Genomic DNA, 9,090 nt, shown 5'->3' with positions numbered 1-9,090 from the left:
GTCACAGTACAGAGGTAATCCACTTGGTGATGTCACAGTACAGAGGTAATGCACACAGTGATGTCACAGTACAGAGGTAATGCACACAGTGATGTCACTGTACAGAGGTAATCCACTTGGTGATGTCACAGTATAGAGATAATGCACACAGTGATGTCACAGTACAGAGGTAATGTACACAGTGATGTCACACTACAGAGATAATGCACACAGTGATGTCACAGTACAGAAGTAACGCACAGAGTGATGTCCAAGTACAGAGGTAAGGCACAAAGTGATGTCACAGTACAGAGAAAATGCACACAGTGATGTCACAGTACAGAGATAATGCACACAGTGATGTCACAGTACAGAGGTAATGCACACAGTGATGTCACAGTACAGAGATAACGCACACAGTGATGTGACATTACAAAGATAATGCACTGTTATGTCATAACATAGAAACATTATTGTTACTTTGTATTTTACAGTTATTAGGATCTTTAGAAGGACGTAGATCTGAGGATTTATTATGATGGAATATAAGTTGAACCGGATGGACAAATGTCTTTTTTCGGCCTTACTAACTATGTTACTATGTTATTACACAGAAATGGGAAGCATCACAAAAAGAGCAAAATAAGTAACCATTGGGTTCCATAGCATAACCGGACCCATCGACTTTCCCAAGACCTCCTTCATCATCCATAATCGCCATTTATTGTAATTTACCTCTGAGGTGAGTTAGGCCGGGATCACACACCACGAGATAAGGCCGAGTCTCGCAGGTTAAAACCAAGCTCTGGCACCGGCACTCCAGAGCGGAGCAATACATGGAGCCGCACGCTCTGCTCTGGAGTGCTGGTACCAGAGCTTGGTTTTAACCTGCGAGACTCGGCCGTATCTCCCTGTAGTGTGACTCCGGCCTTAGACGCCTTAGTTCTTGTACATAGAAATTGTACCTGCCCCACCTTCTACCATGGTAACTGCTCACATACATTTTTTGCTGTGCAGCAGGTGAGCACATCCAGTCTGTAGCTTTAGAAACACTAAAGTCAGAAATGTATTAGTTTAGGAATGTGAAAGGCTAATAAATAACATACAATAACATGATAAAAAGTAAACAAATAAAAATAGGAAAAGCTCAACTTTGCATTTACAAAGCGACATCGGGAAGAATGCTTTTCTGAATGTTACTACTAAAGCCGAAAATCTTTTTTTCAATAACGTTAAACAATAAAAAAATATTTTCTGTTTTAACCCCTTTACCCCCAAGGGTGGTTTGCACGTCAATGACCAGGCCAATTTTTACAATTCTGACCACTGTCCCTTTATGAGGTTATAACTCTGGAACGCTTCAATGGATCCTGGTGATTCTGACATTGTTTTCTCGTGACATATTGTACTTCATGACAATGGTAAAAATTCTTTGATAGTACCTGCGTTTATTTGTGAAAAAAACGGAAATTTGGCGAAAATTATGAAAATTTCGCAATTTTCCAACTTTTAATTTTTATGCAATTAAATCACAGAGATATGTCACACAAAATACTTAATAAGTAACATTTCCCACATGTCTACTTTACATCAGCACAATTTTGGAACCAAAATTTTTTTTTGTTAGGGAGTTATAAGGGTTAAAAGTTGACCAGCAATTTCTCATTTCTACAACACCATTTTATTTTAGGGACCACATCTCATTTGAAGTCATTTTGAGGGGTCTATATGATAGAAAATACCCAAGTGTGACACCCAAGTGTGACACCATTCTAAAAACTGCACCCCTCAAGGTGCTCAAAACCATATTCAAGAAGTTTATTAACCCTTCTGGTGCTTCACAGGAATTTTTTGAATGTTTAAATAAAAATGAACATTTAACTTTTTTTCACAAAAAATTTAATTCAGCTCCAATTTGTTTTATTTTACCAAGGGTAACAGGAGAAAATGGACCCCAAACATTGTTGTACAATTTGTCCTGAGTATGCCAATACCCCACATGTGGGGGTAAACCACTGTTTGGGCGCATGGCAGAGCTCGGAAGCGAAGGAGTGCCATTTGACTTTTCAATGCAAAATTGACTGGAATTGAGATGGGACGCCATGTTTCGTTTGGAGAGCCCCTGATGTGGCTAAACATTGAAACCCCCCACAAGTGACACCATTTTGGAAAGTAGACCCCCTAAGGAACTTATCTAGAGGTGTGGTGAGCACTTTGACCCACCAAGTGCTTCACAGAAGTTTATAATGTAGAACCGTAAAAATAAAAAATCATATTTTTTCACAAAAATTATCTTTTCGCCCCCAATTTTTTATTTTCCCAAGGGTAAGAGAAGAAATTGGACCCCAAAAGTTGTTGTACAATTTGTCCTGAGTACGCTGATAGCCCATATGTGGGGGTAAACCACTGTTTGGGCGGATGGGAGAGCTCGGAAGGGAAGGAGCGCCGTTTGACTTTTCAATGCAAAATTGACAGGAATTGAGATGGGACGCCATGTTGCGTTTGAAGAGCCACTGATGTGCCTAAACATTGAAACCCCCCACAAGTGACAACATTTTGGAAAGTAGACCCCCTAAGGAAATTATCTAGAGGTGTGGTGAGCACTTTGACCCACCAAGTGCTTCACAGAAGTTTATAATGTAGAACCGTAAAAATAAAAAATCATATTTTTTCACAAAAATTATCTTTTCGCCCCCAATTTTTTATTTTCCCAAGGGTAAGAGAAGAAATTGGACCCCAAAAGTTGTTGTACAATTTGTCCTGAGTACGCTGATAGCCCATATGTGGGGGTAAACCACTGTTTGGGCGGATGGGAGAGCTCGGAAGGGAAGGAGCGCCGTTTGACTTTTCAATGCAAAATTGACAGGAATTGAGATGGGACGCCATGTTGCGTTTGAAGTGCCACTGATGTGCCTAAACATTGAAACCCCCCACAAGTGACACCATTTTGGAAAGTAGACCCCCTAAGGAACTTATCTAGAGGTGTGGTGAGCACTTTGACCCACCAAGTGCTTCACAGAAGTTTATAATGCAGAGCCGTAAAAATAAAACAAAATTTTTTTCCCACAAAAATTATTTTTTTAGCCCACAGTTTTGTATTTTCCTGAGGGTAACAGGAGAAATTGGACCCCAAAATTTGTTGCCCAATTTGTCCTGAGTGCGATGATACACCATATGTGGGGGGAACCACTGTTTGGGCACATGGGAGGGCTCAGAAGGGAAGGAGTGCCATTTGAATGCAGACTTAGATGGAATAGTCTGCAGGTGTCACATTGCGTTTGCAGAGCCCCTAATGTACCTAAACAGTAGAAACCCCCCACAAGTGACACCATTTTGGAAAGTAGACCCCCTTAGGAACTTATCTAGATGTGTGCTGAGCGCTTTGACCCACCAAGGGCTTCACAGAAGTTTATAATGGAAAGCCGTAAAAATAAAACAAAAATTTTTTCCCACAAAAATTATTTTTTAGCCCCCAGTTTTGTATTTTCCCGAGGGTAGCAGGAGAAATTCGACCCCACAATTTGTTGTCCAATTTGTCCTGAGTGCGCTGATACCCCATATGTGGGGGGGAACCACTGTTTGGGCGCATGGGAGGGCTCGGAAGGGAAGGAGCTCCATTTGGAATGAGGACTTAGATGGAATGGTCTGCAGGTGTCACATTGCATTTGCAGAGCCCCTAATGTACCTAAACAGTAGAAACCTCCCACAAGTGACACCATTTTGGAAACTAGACCCCCTAAGGAACTCATCTAGATGTGTTGTGATAGCTTTGAACCCCCAAGTGTTTCACTACAGTTTGTAACGCAGAGCCGTGAAAATTAAAAAAAAAAATCTTTCCCCCCAAAATTATTTTTTAGCCCCCAGTTTTGTATTTTCCCGAGGGTAAGAGGAGAAATTCGACCCCAAAAGTTGTTGTCCAATTTGTCCTGAGTACGCTGATACCCCGTATGTTGGGGGAAACCACCGTTTGAGCGCATGGCAGAGCTCGGAAGGGAAGGAGCGCCATTTGGAATGCAGACTTAGATGGAATGGTCTGCAGACGTCACATTGCGTTTGCAGAACCCCTAATGTACCTAAACAGTAGAAACCCCCCACAAGTGACCCCATATTGGAAACTAGACCCCCCAGGGAACTAATCTAGATGTGTTGTGAGAACTTTGAACCCCCAAGTGTTTCACTACAGTTTATAACGCAGAACCGTGAAAATAAAAAATCTTTTTTTTTCCCACAAAAAATATGTTTTAGCCCCGAGTTTTATATTTTCCCAAGGGTAACAGGAGAAATTGGACCCCAAAAGTTGTTTTCCTATTTGTCCTGAGTACGCTGATACCCCATATGTTGGGGTAAACCCCTGTTTGGGCACACGGGAGAGCTCGGAAGGGAAATAGCACTGTTTTACTTTTTCAACGCAGAATTGGCTAGAATTGAGATCGGACGCCATGTCACGTTTGGAGAGCCCCTGATGTGCCTAAACAGTGGAAACCCCACAATTATAACTGAAACCCTAATCCAAACACACCCCTAACCCTAATCCCAACAGTAACCCTAACCACACCTCTAACCCAGACACACCCCTAACCCTAATCCCAACCCTATTCCCAACCGTAAATGTAATCTAAACCCTAACTGTAACTTTAGCCCCAACCCAAACTGTAACCCTAGCCCTAACCCTAGCCCTAACCCTAGCCCTAACCCTAGCCCTAACCCTAGCCCTAACCCTAGCCCTAACCCTAACCCTAGCCCTAACCCTAGCCCTAACCCTAACCCTAGCCCTAACCCTAACCCTAGCCCTAACCCTAGCCCTAACCCTAGCCCTAACCCTAGCCCTAACTCTAACCCTAATGGGAAAATGGAAATAAATACATTTTTTTAATTTTTCCCTAACTAAGGGGGTGATGAAGGGGGGTTTGATTTACTTTTATGGCGGGTTTTTTAGCGGATTTTTATGATTGGCAGCCGTCACACACTGAAAGACGCTTTTTATTGCAAAAAATATTTTTTGCGTTACCACATTTTGAGAGCTATAATTTTTCTATATTTTGGTCCACAGAGTCATGTGAGGTCTTGTTTTTTGCAGGACGAGTTGACGTTTTTATTGGTAACATTTTTGGGCACGTGACATTTTTTGATCGCTTTTTATTCCGATTTTTGTGAGGCAGAATGACCAAAAACCAGCTATTCATGAATTTCTTTTGGGGAGGCGTTTATACCGTTCCGCGTTTGGTAAAATTGATAAAGCAGTTTTATTCTTTGGGTCAGTACGATTACAGCGACACCTCATTTATATCATTTTTTTATGTTTTGGCGCTTTTATACGATAAAAACTATTTTATAGAAAAAATAATTATTTTGGCATCGCTTTATTCTCAGGACTATAACTTTTTTATTTTTTTGCTGATGATGCTGTATGGCGGCTCGTTTTTTGCGGGACAAGATGACGTTTTCAGCGGTACCATGGTTATTTATATCTGTCTTTTTGATCGCGTGTTATTCCACTTTTTGTTCGGCGGTATGATAATAAAGCGTTGTTTTTTGCCTCGTTTTTTTTTTTTTTTTCTTACGGTGTTTACTGAAGGGGTTAACTAGTGGGCCAGTTTTATAGGTCGGGCCGTTACGGACGCAGCGATACTAAATATGTGTACTTTTATTGTTTTTTTTTTTATTTAGATAAAGAAATGTATTTATGGGAATAATATATATTTTTTTTTTTCATTATTTTGGAATATTTTTTTTTTTTTTTTACACATTTGAAAATTTTTTTTTTTACTTTTTTACTTTGTCCCAGGGGGGGACATCACAGATCAGTGATCTGACAGTTTGCACAGCACTCTGTCAGATCACTGATCTGACATGCAGCGCTGCAGGCTTCACAGTGCCTGCTCTGAGCAGGCTCTGTGAAGCCACCTCCCTCCCTGCAGGACCCGGATCCGCGGCCATCTTGGATCCGGGGCTCGAGCAGGGAGGGAGGGAGGTAAGACCCTCGCAGCAACGCGATCACATCGCGTTGCTGCGGGGGGCTCAGGGAAGCCCGCAGGGAGCCCCCTCCCTGCGCGGTGCTTCCCTGCACCGCCGGCACATCGCGATCATCTTTGATCGCGGTGTGCCAGGGGTTAATGTGCCGGGGGCGGTTCGTGACCGCTCCTGGCACATAGTGCCGGATGTCAGCTGCGATAGGCAGCTGACACCCGGCCGCGATCGGCCGCGCTCCCCCCGTGAGCGCCGCCGATCGCGCTGGACGTACTATCCCGTCCATGGTCATAGGGGCCCACCCCACGTGGACGGGATAGTACGTCCGATGTCAGAAAGGGGTTAAAGACTCCTGGTGCCCCATGTGCCTTATCCTGCCCCCTAGAAACAGCACCTTACACGAACCTTGATTTTCTGCTTGTTTTTGAACCCTTTGCATTATCTTTATAAACTGACCCTAAAGCAGGGGTCTCAAACTGCATTCCTCGAGGGCTGCAAACAGGTCATGTTTTCAGGATTTCCTTGTACTGCACAGGTGATAATTTAATCACCAACTCATAATTTGTGTAGGTGATTAAATTATCACCTGTGCAGTACAAGGAAATCCTGAAAGCATGACCTGTTTGCAGCCCTCGAGAAATGCAGTTTGACACCCCTGCCCTAGAGGGTCCCAGGACCGATACATAGTCCCCAGAGTAAATAATGCTACTGTGCTCGCAGCATCCCATCATTCGAGCACCTGCAATTCTCCACTCAAGCTGCAGTAAGTGTCCTATGCTGCGCCCTCCTTTCCATTTTTATTATCACCAGCCCCATTCCTATGTGGCTGCCCACCACATTCTGTATTCGGAGACTTTAGCTCCTTTCTGCCTTATTATCCGACATTTCATATTCAGAAATTGTGTATTGTATATCAATACGTGGAGATCTCTAGTGAGGTTAGCGGAGTTCAATATGTTCAGAATCTACAGGAATTACTGGCACTGGTTGAGGTAAAAGGTGTGTTTTGCAGCGGTGTCATGATCCCTTTAAGTCAAACAATACATTGAATGCTGCGGTAACACACAGTAACACGCGTGCGGGTGCAATAGTCTATTGTCTGCAGTATTCAGCGCAGATAAAGTGAGTAATGTTCTGCAGAGAATACAGTAAGACCCGCTAACAAAGTAAAGGTGCATACTTTTTCTTGAAGCATCAATGAGACTTTTTTTTTATCCTCAGCACACTTTGAAAAAAAGCTTTTAAGCTGCTGGAGTATATTCATATCCCTGAGTATAGTATTCCGTCAAAGCTTCTCTTACCTTTCCCCCCATTCACTGCCTGTAGAAATAAAGTTTTTGCAGAGCATGTAAACGAAGTGGAAAAAGAACCACCTTTCATCATTGTCTGGTTTTTTTTTTCTCCCTTAGGCTCATGATTTTGTGTAAGAAACAAACACAACTTATATATTTCTGCTGGCACAGTATTCCTGGCTGAACTGTCTCCTGTTGTGTGCTTTAGGGCTAAAACCTCCTCTGTATAAAAGTTTTCCGCACATTCAACTAATAAAACATAAGTTTAAGACTTGTATTTACATACAGCAATGAGTCTTGGGGAAAAGGTTTCGAATACAAACCATTCAGAGAGTTCTCTGCTCAGTTATGGGTACAGAATCTATATATATAATTGTCTAAGGGTTTTTCCGTCTGTCTGTCTGTCTGTCTGTCTTTCTGTCTGTCTGTCTGTCCTGGAAATCCCGCCTCTCTGATTGGTATCAGCAACGGGCACAACGACGATGATGTCATAAAGGACGTAGACATCCCACGTCTCTGATTGGTCGAGGCCGCCAGGCCTCGACCAATCAGCAACGGGCACAGCGATGATGATGTCATAAAGGACGTAGACATCTCACGTTTCTGATTCAGCGACGGGCACAGTATCGACGTAGATGTCATAATGGTTGCCATGGCAACGATGATGTCATAAAGGTTGCCTCGACCAATCAGCGACGGGCACAGTCTGCCGCGAATTCTGGAATCATCATTGTCCATATACTACGGGGACATGCATATTCTAAAATATGCAAACAACAAGAGAAAAGAAATAAGCCAGCTCACCGATGACGATCACAGGTGCACGGATCTCCGTTGCAGGTAAACGAACAAGTCCTCCAAAGAAAAAAAAGGGATTGAGATCCAGCTCCTAAAATTCGGTAATTTTATTAGATTCCAAAGACGATAAAATCCACAAACATGGAATAACCAAACTCCCTCCCGGTGGGTGCCCCTGCGTTGCCGTATAGCCCTTCATGTGCAGGGGCACCCACCGGGAGGGAGTTTGGTTATTCCATGTTTGTGGATTTTATCGTCTTTGGAATCTAATAAAATTACCGAATTTTAGGAGCTGGATCTTAATCCCTTTTTTTTTCTTTGGAGATATTCTAGAATACCCGATGCATTAGAATCGGGCCACGATCTAGTATATAAATATATATATCTATATATAGAGAGAAACCAACCAGCACTCATCATATAGATAAAGAAGAACACAGCAGCACATGTACATGAATCTAGGCCATGTGAAAGTGCAGACAAATATTCAATATGAATTATACTTCTCAAAAATATTTTTTCATAAAAAAAAAATTCAAAATTTTTTTTTCATAAAACTTATAGTTATAGATGAAATGAAGATTGTTAGCGCATAAACTGGCCAATTCATGTGTGCCCATCAACCGCGGCTGCATCACCACTGATCTTGCACTCCTCCCATTGACCTTGCAGTTGGTGGTAATCAACTCTACCTGCCCATAAATTGTAGGTTTAGCCCAGAGTGACATGTTTTGTCCAGAGTTGTAGGCTGGTGGCCCAAAAAGTGGCATGTATGGTAGTGTAGGACCCATCAGAAGGAGATCACCTTGCCGTGGTTGATGGGTTGAGGGAGACGACCAGGGTGTATACATTTCCTCCACCTTTACATCTCAGTTTATCATTTCAGCTGAAGTGGTGATTGGTCAGGAAACAGACACTATACCAGTTCTTGTGGATAGTGGAGCTGGAGTCAATTTGATGGATTCTCCCTTTGTTCAGACCCATGATCTGATTGGTAGGTCGCTAGCAAGACCCATTACCATTCTTGCAATTGACTCTGTTCATCTCAGCCAGA

Source organism: Ranitomeya imitator, chromosome 8 (genome assembly GCF_032444005.1).
Source record: "Ranitomeya imitator isolate aRanImi1 chromosome 8, aRanImi1.pri, whole genome shotgun sequence".
NCBI classification, from domain to species: domain Eukaryota; kingdom Metazoa; phylum Chordata; class Amphibia; order Anura; family Dendrobatidae; genus Ranitomeya; species Ranitomeya imitator.
Note: the sequence above shows the minus strand (reverse complement) of the source record.